This window comes from Macrobrachium nipponense, chromosome 5 (assembly GCF_015104395.2).
Source record: "Macrobrachium nipponense isolate FS-2020 chromosome 5, ASM1510439v2, whole genome shotgun sequence".
In the NCBI taxonomy this organism is placed as follows: domain Eukaryota; kingdom Metazoa; phylum Arthropoda; class Malacostraca; order Decapoda; family Palaemonidae; genus Macrobrachium; species Macrobrachium nipponense.
Genome location: NC_061107.1, coordinates 33054065 through 33066564, shown reverse-complemented (window position 1 = coordinate 33066564; position 12500 = coordinate 33054065).

Below are 12500 nucleotides of genomic sequence, written 5' to 3'. Positions count from 1 at the left end.
TATCATATATATAGTATATATAATATATATTTATATATATATATGTATATATACTTCCTCTTCTAGATATATATCAGATCATATTATATCATATATACTATATATCATCTACTATATATATATATATCTATACTATATATATATTTATATCTATATATATAAATATATATATATATATATATATATCTATATATATATATATATATATATATTTACTATATCTATATATATATATATATATATTCATATATATATACTATATATATATATATATTTACTATATATATATATATATCTATATAGACCTATATATATCATATATATATATATACTTAGTATTTATACAAATATCATATATATATATATATATATATATATATATATAGATATATATATATATATATATATATATATATATATAGCTATATATATATATATATATATATATATATATATATATATATATATATCCGTATATATATATATACATATATATATTATTTATACTATATATATATAAATATATATATATAATATATATATATATATATATATATATATATATATTTATACTTATTTATATATATATATATATATATATATATAGTAGATTTTTATTTGATTCAAGTTTTGAAATAGAATAATATCTCAACAATATAGGAACATACTTTAGGCCATCAAATATTTTCTTGCCAAACACTTTTTTTATTCTGATTTTTATTTATTTCATTTTGCAAAACTTTCAGTGTTTAAAAATCATATCAGCAAAGCAGGAATATTACTAGGCTTTTGGAATAACTCTTTCTCCTGTGAGAAATTACAGCACTCTACTGTTTTTTTATATCAAAAGAAACCATATTTTCTTGTCTTTACATTGATGTATGCAGTCTGATTGTATCTAGAAGTTTTTTTTTTTTTTTTTTTTTTTAATATTGCAGTACTAACATCTGTACATGATACTAAGGATTTTCTAACCCTTTGATGAAAGATGAACATTAGTTAAAGTCATGCATTACTCTTATTTGAAATATCTTGAAAAACATAATTTGTAGTCTTGAGATACATTTACTATATTACTCAATTATTGCTTTCATTCATACACTTGGTAAAGTGGATCATTTATTCAGCTATCCTTAGTCCCACATTGTCCAAAACAGGCAAACCCTGGCAAACCACCCCAGCTTTGGCACATGAAAAAGACTACCGGAATCGTGTTTAGCATTTGCAAAATGATGTCATGATTTATGCATGAGGGCTGGGGTCAATTAGCCATCTTTAATGGTACGACCAAACTGGCTGATGCCAGGAAGTACCATCGATTCCCCCTTTTTTTTATTTTTTTGCCACCTGTTTGTATACAAGAAACTGGTGGAGTAGAAATTTAATGCATCCTCAGTTGGTGGTAATGTCATGATGTCACCTTAGTCAACAACAGATAAGTGTTTCATTAAAATGTCCACTGACTGAACAGTTTGTTTGCTGTGAAAAGAGGAAAACAATTGGACTCATTACTTATTCTTATGCTACTTGATATTTTTTCTTCAAAATATTTATCGTTTGTATCAATAAATCACGTATTTCTTATTCAGTGTATGAGTCACATTCCATTTGCATAGCATATACCTACGTATACGTATATAGCATGTAAAATATCTAAGTTTTACATTCATCCCAGAGCAAGTAGTGGCAAAAATTAATCCAATACTGCATCGCAAGTTTTCGAACTCCTGATATATATTGATAACTTTCGAAAACAAGAATAATATTTCAACGCTAAAATGTAAGAGCTTAGTTTAAAACACTCGCAATAATAAAAAAAAAAAAAAAAAAAAAAAAAAAAAAAAAAAAAAAAAAAAAAAGATGCCTTTTGTCAACACAAATTGTCGGCCCTCATGAAAACTTTACCACTTAGTAACCCTAGGACCAGTTTTTACTTTAACTGGCGCACAAGCCCATTGCAGTCAGGCATATATTTCTTGTTAGACCGATGCTGTGATGTTGGGATTCTGGATTCTAACAATGCTACTAACATGAGAAGTTCTGGGAAAGATTAGCGCATGGAGTCTAGTCACATAATTAGCTTCTTATTTTGTGAGCCAGGGTCACCTTTGTTTCATTATTGTTTTTATGAGTGTTTTTCTCTTACTGCGTACTATTACAAATCATTTTATTCAGACTTTCACAACCTTGTTTTACTTTCAGCTTTAGACCTTTAGACGTATGTTCAGTCTGCGAATTTCTATCACACTGATCCAGTACTTTTTCAGAAACATTGATGTATTGTCATCCATACTTTTTTTTTTTTTTTACTTAAAACCCATTTGTAATCACCATCCCTGCCTTAAATAATGCATTGTTCATGTTCCCTTTCCTCAGAAAATTCCAAAATATAAACTGCTTCATTCACGTAAAAAGATTTTTAAACATTAGTGCCTTAAATCTTCACAAAATAAAAGCGACTGCTTTTCAGTACCTGCTTCATACAGTTATTCAGTACTTGGTTTTAGGTTTTCTCTTTTATTCATTAAATATAAGCTCTTCCATTATTTCCAAGTGACCACACCATCTATAATGAATCTGAAATATTTTTTTTAAGAGTTGTCCCACTTCTTATATGTATCTCGACATTCCTTACTCGATTGGTTTTAATAACCCTATCATGAACACAGAGTACACCTAGCAGCTTTCTTTTCTTTTCATTTGCATTCAATGTATACACTTCACTTTCATGTGTCCCCATCTTCACTTAGCAAGTCTTCTTTTCTTTCTCTTCAATCATCATTTTCTATCCTTAGAATGGGTCGATTATGTTTTTTAACATGTTCCTTATGAAATATTTGTCTGAAGTTTGGAAGGTTTTCCTTGACATTTTATTTAACGATTCCTACACTATAAACTAAACATTTCGGCTCTTTTACTAATCTAAAAGTCATTCTCCTAATAAATTTCAAGTGCGTTCACACTGAGACTCCTAGTGCAGCATTCATGAAACATATTTATTATGTATTAAAAATCTCTTTCCATTGAATATAATATAAATTTTGGGGGAATGCTTAATCACCATGGCATTTCTATTAAATGAAATGGCCATCAATGTATGGATTTCAAATTAGATCTCGAATCTGAGGCGTAATTTAATCAGTGAGATCATTATTATTACCATTTTTAGGTCTTTTATACTAAACTGTTAACTAATTGCATATATGGTCTACAAAATGCAAGTATATTTGATTAATTTGGAAATTCTTGTTCCTTGATGACTTCAAGAAATATTTTTTAATGGTAATCGCTAATTTTATGAATAGCTTTCTTAAATGTGATCACTTTATTTTTTATATATTGCAGCACATTTTGCAAGATGAATAAATTCCTGGTTATAATATTCAATATTATCTGGTTATAATACTCAATAGTTGTAACCATATTATAAAATGTAACTGCGAGGGGGATCAAATTTATGAGATTTTCACTAAATCAGATTTATTGACTGAAGGTAAATGTTGTGTACCTAACCTTCTACGGGCATAACGTTTGAAACTTAGCCTTGGCATCTCTCTCTCTCTCTCTCTCTCTCTCTCTCTCTCTCTCTCTCTCTCTCTCTCTCTCTAGTCCTAGCAATCATTAATATCTATTTCACTCTTATACACCCGCGTCTTGTGCTTAAAATTCCTCAGGGCAAGGAAATACTTTGGACATAATGATAATAATTTGCTAGGTCTTATTTGTTGTCAATATAGCTTTGTACTTTATTGTTTCTTTCATTTAACGGCTGGAATGGCGGGCTTATGTATATGGTTTCCGAAATTGCAGAACTCCAAATGCGGTAAAATAAATCAAGAAAGAATATATGATCCCATTAAAATCTCTTTCCCTCTCCGGAATGAACAATTTCCCGTCTTATCCTCAATTAGCAATATCATCAGGCGAGTTTACGTTGAGACCTGAACGGTGAAACTTTTTATAGGAAGTCATTATGACCCAAAATATCAACTGGGTGGAGCGAGGTAATTTCGCAAGGAGTCTCGTGCAAAATTCGGACAACTATGAAGCAATATTGACCATTACTTGGAACGAAGGTCGACCTAAAGTGATTCGCGAAACTTTCTCTAATTTTGGGAATATTAACTTAAAAGAGGGGGAAGTTGCTGACGTGTCCACCGAGTGTCTACGCACTGAGTGAAGCTAGAAGTAATGTTTATTTATTGTAGCATAATTCTATCTCAAATATAAACACATCATTAAATATTTGAGAGAGAATGATATGACATCTATATGGGAATCATACAAGGTGACTGAACCATTTTTTTTTTTTCGATTTATTTTTTGTTCAATCTCTAAGGATCCATATAACTGAATGAGTAAGAGAGTAACTAGCCTTAGCCTTTGCATGCTACTAAGTTGAGGCTCTCCAATCGTAGAGATGTGTTTATGCATCATGTCACTCTACTTTCAGAAGATAAGCATTTTAGAAACTATGGTAGGTTTCCCTATGCTTTTCAGCTTCTGAGTGAAGAACGGTAATGAAATCAATGTATTGATTCTACCTGGTTCTAAAATCTTGTTAATAGCACTTTTTAATAGGTCATAATGAATATTCAGGAATGATACAGACTGGGATAGGAAAACTATCTTCAACGAGAAGTACTTTTGCTGTATAGATATTAGGCGCTATAAAAAGTAACAGAGATCTGATATGTTCATTTGAAAAAAAAGAGGTTGACGAAGATTATGGAAGTTTATTTATAAACATAAGTGACATTATGCTATAAAGTTTAAAATGTCTAATGGGCATAAAAGATTTTAATAATGCTTCGTTTGAATCAAAGGTATTTACAATTATAGCTAACGGAATCAGATACATATAAGGCAAGAAGACTGAAATGGATATATTATATTTTAATAGTATATTCTATTTCATTTTTACAAGCCACCAAGAATGATATAGGAGTAGTTAATGTAGCAACAGACCTTTGTAAAAATATTGGTCATGTATGTATAGGCTATTTTAAAGGAATATAACAGGAGTTGCAAAAAAGGAAGGTAGAACCGAATTAGCCCCGCAGAAAGTAAATAAATAAAGCGTTTTAAAAAAAGAGAGCTACGAAGTGAGTAAAGTACACAGCGAAGGAAGCTGGAAACGGGAAATTTCCAGAGGAGTATAAAAGTTCAGGCGTCAGAGCAGACTTCGTACAGATTCTTTGTGAAAAGTTTAAAAGTTCTCTCGACATTCCTTGATCTTAAGCAATAATTACTTACATGTTATTTGGATTTCGTTGAACTGATGGTGTTAAATTATTGCATGAGAAATATAACATGTTTTTTTTTTTTTTTTTTTTTTTGATAACTGAAGAGCTTCCCCCTGGGTTCACAAGTAATAGTATTCCTTATTCTACTTTTACGTCCATTCTCAAAGTTTGTCCTTTTTAATATTTTTATATGCCATCAGGTAACGTGTTTTATAATATATCGGGTGACACGGTTGTTCTTTTAAACTACTATACGTTTTAAGAAGTTCTATATTTACACGAGACTCTTTTCCTTATTTCAGGCAACTGTAAAATTTGCTCAACTTCGACTCATGAAGGACACTTTCCTCTGTAACATTCTCTCCTAAATATACTCTTTAGTTAAACGCATGCTAAATGTTTCATCCTCAGACAATTGTTTGGTCACCTATGACGTAATATTAAAATATTATGCCTTATGTGTTTTCCTCCACCGAATCCCTATTTAGTTAACGTTCCCCGCCCCACCCACCCTTCATTAATTCAAATACGGACAACAAAGCACCAAGGAAACATAGCAACATAATATTTTTTTTTTTTATAAATAAAATCACTTCTATACCAAGAGGGTGAAATACAACACAGTCCTTCTAATCTACGATCATTCTCTTATCTATATCGTTTCTGTCTCTCGTACGTAATGTAACTTTGCGGAATCATTTCTCCAGATATAATTCCTGCCTGTTTTCTGTTGAATGGAAAGACCGAGTATTCAGCATGCCTCCTCCTTCCATATTAATCTCTGAACATCAAACATTCTTTAATGCTGTTTGTTGCTTTCTGCGCAGGTTTTTGGAGTTTGATGGCTTTGAAAAACCGAATGTATTCTACCTTCGCAAATTAAAAATAACCATTTTTTAATGAGTCATGAATTTAGTGAGGAATGCTGAATGGAAGGTGACTGCAAATAATAAAGTGCTGAATGGAGCTGGTAGACAGATATTGCTGAAGCAAGTGAATGATTCCAAGATGAATAGTAAGGTATTGACGGCAAAAAAGAACCATGAAGATGCAGCAGTGAAGTCAAATCACAATGTGCAAGAATAGAAGTATGGACTTATGTGGATAGTTGCGAGTTTAAATACTAGATCGTAGTAGGACGAGACGAGAAGGGCCAAAAATAGGTGTAACAAGAAAGACAACAGATGTATATTGATTATAGAAACCAAACAGGCGTGGACAGGAGATCAGTGAACCAACTCTCCTTCACAGCAATGAATTTTATACGCTGAATACAAACGAACTTTGTCATATGAATTGTTTAAATGGTCAATACCCTAAAATAAATCAAAAGGTGAGATATAGTTATTATATACAACGGTTGATTTACAAAATTTAGTGCGGCAGGCCGAACACTGGGGCAGTTTTGTCATTCAGCGCTTATGAACGAGAAAAGAAGAAATGCATGGAGTGTATGGATAACAAGATGAAGAGGGACAGAAAATATAGAAGATGAAGTAGAAGGATCTAAAATAAAACTGAGAGAAACCTTCATGAGTTACCCTATGAAGTAAGAGTTAGAGAGGTTGGACAGCAAGATTGAAGAAAGGAAGTAAGAATGGAGGTGCGATAAATGGCTGAAATGTGGGTGCAGCTGGAGGCCGTAGAGACGCTGGAAACACCTTTAGTAATGGCCCCATGCATCACGTGAGGTGCTCTGCAGTGAGACTATAGATCAGAGTATAGAAGAGGCTGAGGCATATTGAATAATTTATAAAGGTTATTTTAAGATGTTGATGAATAATAATCTCTCTCTCTCTCTCTCTCTCTCTCTCTCTCTCTCTCTCTCTCTCTCTCTCTCAATAAGACAAATGTTCCAGATCTTTAGTCACTGAAACTTTTACGACTTGTTAGTTCAAACATATCCTCGCTAAGTAAGGTAACCTAACGAGGTGAATAAACGATTCATTCATTTATTGGGCAGCAAACAAACAAAAATATTTTTTTATTGACATCAGTTTTTGCTTAGTACTTATAACTAACATTATTATCATTGTTATTATCATAAGTTATAAAAGAAGTTGGAACTAACATATCAATTAGTAGTGTAAGAATTACCTTTCAGGCTGAACACCTTGCGAGCTTGAGCTCACTTTCCCATCCCACCTGTGATCATGTAAACAAACACAATAACTGTTGAAGTGTAAATATTTTCCTCTTTCACTTCCATATTGTATCCGGGGAAGCTGTTGGGTGGGATAATAGGCCGCTACAAACCAAGATAAAAACATAGAAGTGGCAACTTATGCACTTACGTAATACTTGTATTGTTACTTGAGTGTATTATATTCGACGTGCCTCTAAGAGGGAATATAATGGAAGTTAAGAAGTGCAATAATGTGTAAAATATTTAAATGAATATCTATCACACACTGGAATCAGACCCAAAACTTCTTGAGTGAGAGAAGACGGTGCTAGTAACTAGGAGGCAAAAGTTAGCCATTGTCTGAAGAGTCGGTAACTTGTCGCATTCATTTTACAAACAATTTGAAAACAAGCAAACGACCGTAAGTGGAGAACAAATCTTTGGCATTTGCTGGATAACTGTATGACGCTCTGGTTAACATTGTTTAAAGGACACTGATTTTTATTCAGCATTTTTGTGAAGTGTAAGCGATAAGTTACCGACGTGTGTTTATATCATGTTTTATTGTGCGAGGTGAGGTATGAATGATAAACTGAGTCTACAGCTTACTAATTTATTCACAAAACTTTCACAAAGGTCAATAGTTCGTTCGAGCCGCAAAGCAGTCCCGACCTCTTGACAGATTGAGGAGGCGATTAAATCCATCTGTGTTTCTTCACAGACATAAATTTACTTATAAATAGATGCAAAACATCTGAATGGTAACTAAACATACTTGACTGGAAAATTGGCATAGCAATTTACAGAAGGATAACAATACATGAAAGGTGGACAACAACGCCATCGGAATATCTGCATAAGTCTTTATGCAGATATCCCGATGGCTTGCTCTCGACGTTAGTCATCACGGAGAAAGGAGAATTTGAAGATAGGTTCGCCACGTGGGCGCTACAAAAGCATTAATGTGGGGGCACGGCTTACACAAACGACTTTTATCTAACATTCCCACTCACAATTGATGGCGTGATTGCATTATATTCAAATTGTCGAAGTGATTGATTGTAACGGAAATAAACTCAAAGAGTAGCTTACGAAATATTCAACACAGATTTTTCATGACTTGAGAAGAAACCCCAGAAACTATCTCGTGAGAACCTGCCTGGTGAGAGACGGGGTCAGTGACAATCAACCTACGAAAGTGCTAAAAAACCTGAAGCCTAAATATCGAAAACAGTACCCGAGGAGTTGCTGGTGATTAAGTGAGTGTTAGTGTTACACATTTGAGTGCCTGTAGTACAAATTGACACACGCAATAACATGTGATATTTAGAAATAAATATTTACCTAAAAGTAGGATCGAATATGGGACCTCTATGGTGCGTGATGAGTACTAACACGAATCGACAGTTGGTTGGGCCACATTAAAGCCAATATACGTCTCTCTCTCTCTCTCTCTCTCTCTCTCTCTCTCTCTCTCTCTAGATATGCCTCTTTCTGTAGGGATAATGAAGCAGGAATGTCTCTCTGGGGAAAATGATGAAGCAAGGGATTTCAGATTGGTGTTGTTCCCAGAATTATCAACATCTCTTCCTGGTATTGGTAATCGTTGATACTGACGCTCGGGCGGCGCTTATTCCACAGTATTTTGTACTTCTTTTCATCGGGTATTATTGACTTTTTCTAAAAGTATTCACATCTAATAGTATTTTGAATCTATTTTTCCTTGAAAATCATAGCTGAATCAAATCTTGTAAAATCAGCTTAAAAAGTGGACTACCAAGTTTTCAACTGGTTTATGAACAATGATCGTTCTGTTAAGAACATTGTATTAGTAATGCAGTGCTAACACTGAAAAACTTGAAGATTATGGGAGTATAATCACAAAAACTAGGTCTTATTCATTTTTCACTTAACCATACATATGAGGTGCCTCATTATAGCTCTAAAAGTAGACTACAAACTAGCTAGTCTACAAGTAAACTTTACCAACTTTGCTAGTCTACCTGGGTTGATCATCGAATAAACAAGGGTAGCTTACCATAACCTAACTTTAGCTTAGCAAAGATAGCCTAACTTTATGTTACCTTCAGGAATGCTGACTTTTTCTATCTGTCCCTCTCCACATACTGTGAAATACAGCTTAAGTCGTGACTAGTTATGAAATTCTAAGTTATCACAGGCTAGCCTAACTTAGACTGTACAATGTAAATAAGTATGTTGAATTACAAGTCAGTATGATTGTGGCATGTTATAAAGCTTTATACTATATGCACTTCCTAGTAATAGTTGCACTTGAAGCTGTGCAAATAGCTTCTATGTTAAGTTCAAATGCTTTGATCTTGCTCAGTAAAGTACATACAGTGTGATCTCCTCCGAATCACAACTGTATGAATATGAATGAATGCAGATTGTAGTTACATTTGTGCTGAAATTAAACAGTTTCTCTTATAAGCTCTGCAAGTAGCCACATAGGTTCAAATATTCCTTTAAAATGTATGTGTCATGTGAGATTCAAGACAAATATTTTGTCAATTTTATATTTAAGATATCCTCATCAGAACAATGAGTGAGACCTCTACCTTACTAAGGTTAGAAAAGGCATATGCAGCAAGCGTTTTCTGTCAGTGTACATTTTCAAGCCTCCTGGTATGCACGAACATAAGTTTCTGCAACAGGCTTTGAAGTCCAGAATATGTTAAGAGGATATAATGGCTACCAAAGAAGTAACCAGAAAGGCCAAGTATATCAGTACTGGCAACGGCAAGATTTCTTCGTTCCCTGCAAACAACAATATCAATAATATGAGATGCAGTACATTTAAAAATCCTATGAAATGACTGTACAGACTATTGAATAATGGCTGTTAGGTATCAGGCTATTAACCTAGGCTATTATTAATATGCCTGTGGATGAAGCTGATATGGGATGTCACCTTTAGAGATGATAATTATTTTATCATACTGTTGTAAAATTTTCTTCCTGTCAGTTTGACCCGTGAATAACGAACGATAATAATTAGTTCTGCCTCTAGAGAGTAAAACAGTAAATTTATGGTAGTATGCAAGGCACATAATATCAGTAAATTGGTCAGTGCTACAGCAGACAGATTGACTATTTTTTTTATTTCAACCTGTAGTGCACAGTGTCCTTGATAAATGCTGCAAGATCAATTACCAATCTTTAAAGACTGGTGAAAAAATTGTCTTAATGCAGCAGCATCATAATGCTATAACGTCAGTATATCTGCAAAATTTTATGGCTTAACTGTAAAAGAAATATACCAGCAAAATTTAATATTTTCATTTATGCATACACTACATATCATATTTAGTAAATGGTACATAAATCATCTGACATTATTGACGTACAGCCGAGAAAATGTGTTTTAATCATCAACACAGCAATGGCGCCAGGCAGTGAACGTCACAAAATGTTTGGCTACCATAGGTTGTCTAATCTCTCCCCTCTATATCTATGGGGTTGACTACCTTAACTCAACAGTGGCGAAGTTAAAAAAACAAAATCAGATCCAAAATGATACAAAAAAGGATTTAGATTCGCTGCCGGTACAAGGGTTATGGACATAATAAAAGTTAAATCAATACAATAAAAGTTCAACGCTAAAACATTTAAGAACATGAGAGCAAGCGAAATGTGGAAAGGAATCATCAGTGAGGTGATAAACATCACATCACACACCTAAGAACACAAGAATTAAATTGCCGACTTTGAAACAGCAGCATCTCTCAGTGAAACAAGGAAAAAACACACTGCACAAATGTTTGGCAAAAACATTTGAACACCGAATAGAATCGGAAGACTAACAAAGAGCCAGAAATGGACGAGACTGACACGGGACGCAAATAACACGGAAAAGTAATACCTTTCCTGACAGTTCACTGTGACAAAAAAATCACCCAAACTCTGCTCCAAGAGAGGTCGTGCCATGAATACCACCTATATTTGAGAACGAGAACAACGAGAGAGAGAGAGAGATCCAGTCAAGAGGTTAGAGGTCATCAGCGTTCAGAGTTTTCGTATCCTAACGTTCTCACTGGCACTATTTTCCTGCTTTTGTTGGCCTTAGCTGTACGGTCTGTCCCTTGATCAATCATTTTTCGCTCCAGAGAGAGAGAGAGAGAGAGAGAGAGAGAGAGAGAGAATTCCTGTTTAATCAAGGATATCGCAAGTATTTAATACATTTGATAGTTTATGATTTTTAAATCTTTATTCTAGTGTTTCAGGAAATCCGTACATAATAAACAAAAATAATTGTTAATGACCTCTTTCTTTTGAAGGTTTTATCTTCTGTTGTGTATCTTTGTATTTAATAATTGTCGTATCTTTCCCAATTCCCATTCCCTGTCACACGTATCTGATAATTGAATGGTAGTAAAAGTTATTGAGGTACATGCATCGCTGATATTTTCTTTGCATTACAGTTACGTCGAATGATAATATAATTTATGTTATTTTATTTCAATTAGATTACAAATTACTCTATATTTGGTAAGTTGTTCGCTATGATATTTCAGCACTTGTCAAATGCATTATTCATAAATAAAAGTTAATAACGAAAGAATAAGTTAACCAGTATTAATGAGTGGCATATAAAATGAGAAACCTAATTGCTAAAAAAGTCAATTTCACAAATATTAACATATGATATTACAAATAACCGATAAAAACTCAAATCTGTAAATGGTCTTTTCTGTGGCTTAACCTTCCATATGTCTCTTCGGAAACGTTTAGATTGGAGAGAAACATAAGAATAATATATAAAAAAATAAGGAATACGTAACCTGAAAATACAGCATTATTTCGTATAATTATGTGCTATCTACCTCCCTTATAAGTATTAATTTCCTTCTGTGTCTTTATCTGTTTACTTATTTACCTACATTCATGTACGCATGAACGTCCAATGTAGCCTTTTCCATTATGTTGGCAAATTGTGAGTGTAGAGACTAGTTGTATTATTTGTCTAATTTTTTCACAAATCTGTCGTCGAAATTTTCCAGCCATTATAACCAAGTATAGTTTCATATTCGCAAATATTAGTGAATTTGGAAAAAGTCACATGTACAAGTGGCAAAAAATCATCGACTTGTATCTCTCTCTCTCTCTCT